The sequence below is a fragment of the Grammomys surdaster genome, unplaced genomic scaffold, assembly GCF_004785775.1.
Source record: "Grammomys surdaster isolate TR1022 unplaced genomic scaffold, NIH_TR_1.0 126176, whole genome shotgun sequence".
Taxonomy (NCBI): Eukaryota; Metazoa; Chordata; class Mammalia; order Rodentia; family Muridae; genus Grammomys; species Grammomys surdaster.
Window position 1 is genome coordinate 334,615 of NW_021620983.1, and position 2,688 is coordinate 337,302.

Genomic DNA, 2,688 nt, shown 5'->3' on the forward strand with positions numbered 1-2,688 from the left:
CACACTGAGTCGGGGGGGGGGTGGGGTGTGGGGGTGGGTGGGGGGGGGAGGGAGGGAGGGAGGGAGGGAAGGGAGAAAGGAAAGAAAGAAGAAAGAAAGAAAGGACAGAAGGAAGGAATCAGGAACCAGTCAGGTGGCTTAAGTTAGCTGGAAAGTGAGAGTCTTATATTAGATATTTATATTAGTACTATTATGTTAGGTCTTTACACCAAGATAGCAAAATTAAATAAATTTATGTATTCCATAGATAGAGATGGGCTGTGATCTAAGGGAAATGTCTGCTCTGTCTACATAGGGGCTGAGGTTTATGTACGGTCAAGTTATTTGGGAGGAGGAAGGGTTGAATGAAACTAGCAGCAAGGAATTGTCTCAGAGCTGGAGAGATGGCTGAGCAGTTAAAAGCACTGACCATTCTTCCAGAGGATCAACCCACATGGCAGCTAACAACCATCTGTAACTCTAATTTTCAGAAACCTGATGTTGTCTTCTGTCCTCCCTGGACACCAGGCATACACATGGTGCAGAGGTACACATGAAAGCAAAACACCCATATGCATAAAAGAAATAAATACAGATAAAATATTCACTTTAAGTGTTTAAATCAGCTGAGCATGTGGTACGCACCTTTAATCTCAGCACTAGGGAGGCAGAAACAGATTGGATTTCTTGAGTTTGAGTCTAGCCTGGTCTACATGGTGAATTCCAGAATGGCCAGAGCTATATATTGAGACCCTATCTCAAAAACAAAACAAACAAAAAAGAAACAGTGACAACTTTAATCCCTAAATAAATAAAATTTATTTATTTTTACTATATATGCATGAATGTTTTGTCTGCCTTTATGTATGTGTACCTCAAGTATGCTGCTCCTAGAGGAGGCCAGAAGTTGTCAGATCCCATGGAATTGGAGTGATGATAGTGAGCCACCATGTAGTTTATGGAAACTGAACCAGGGTCCTCTAGAAGAGAAACTAGTGCTGTTGAGTGCTAAGCTGTTTTTGAGTTAACACTCATTAAGTTTGGCCTTTTGAATAAACACTTATAAACATAGCATTTGGGAGGCAGAATCCCTGCAAGTTTGGGGCCTGCCTAGTATTGCATGGTGAAACACTGACTCAAAACAAGAAGAAAATATAATAATTTCATTTATACCAAGTTTCAGGAATGAAATGAGAAAACCAATACATTGGTGGGAGGGACTCTGTCAATTTTAGTTATAGATTGCCTCCTTTAAGCAATATTGCTCCAAAAGTTCAAAACTATGCACTTCAGCATTAAAGGTTGTTCCTTTCCCAAACCCTGCACCTGACTCTCAAGTGCGTCTTTTCACCCTTTCTCCCAATCAATAAATTCACTGACTTGGCCTCACTTTTCTGCCCTGCAAGTCTTTTCTGTGAGATTATACAAAAATCCCACTGCAGGCCACTAAGAAGAGTCTCTGAGGGGTCTTCACAGTTTGTACCAACAGTATCTCTAAGCTGTGTTTCCTGTTGCTGTAACACCCCAAAGATACCAGAATCCATAGATGTCTGCATCCCATACATAAAAATTGTGTGGTATTTGATTCTATTCAATGTGTGTGTGTGTGTGTGCGCGCGCGCGCACGCGCTCCTGATACTACTCCTTCCTCTACCTCCCTAGATTATAGGTATGCTGGGATTACAGGTGGACATTGCAAGAAATATTCTGAGTCACAGAGAAAGAGACTATCCCTTGACTAAGGCATCTCAGCAGGGCAAACTACACTTCTGAAGAGAAGATACGCAAGCCACAGAAGTGAAATAGCAGTGCACAGCCTAGGTGACATCACCTTTGTTGTTCTTAATGTAGGAGGAACTTGGTTTCTCTTTCTCTTTGTCTAAGGTTCAATCTCATGATCTACACCTGATCAACAAAATTGCCTGAAAGAATGAAAGAGAGAGAGAGAGAGAGAGAGAGAGAGGGAGGGAGGGAGGGAGGGAGGGAGGGAGGGAGAGAGAGAGAGAGAGAGAGAGAGAGAGAGAGAGGGAAGAGAGAACAGTTTAATTACTTCAGGATAGTCTCATCTGGCTTAACATTCTTTTACTAAAGGGAAGTAGTCATACTATTGTTTTATAGAATCGATTAAATCTCTTTAGAAGAAGTAAATAAGTCTGAGAATCTAAGTGTTCAGCAATAAGAAAGAAGGGGTAAGCACTTTTTTTCGTTTGTTTGTTTTACAGGACAAAATGATTATTCAACATATCTTACAAAATTACAACACCTGGTGTGGAAAAAAAATGTTAAACTAGAGAAAAGTTGCTAGAAAAAAATAGAACATTCTCTGGTGTATTTTTTTCACTGGTTGAGCAATAGTAACACTTTACCACACTGTTTCTCTTCCTGCTCCTTCCCTGTTGAACTACATTATGTGTGTTACTGTGGAGTATTCACCAGAGCAGACTGCTTAAACATGGTTTAAGCCAACAGAAGTCCTTATTAGCCAGCCCACAACTACATTGGGTGCTTGAGATCCCAGTGTAACACTGACACTTGCTCAGCATGAGCTTTTAAGCACAAAAGCATGTTCTGGGTTGACATGCTTGGATTAACAAAAACAGTTAGCCAGAAGTAGAACTACTGAAGCAAAAAAAAAAAAAAGCAAAATTAGTACATTTAGAGACTTTCTCTTTGATGGATTAGGTCTCTGTTTTCATTTTTGGCCAGTAG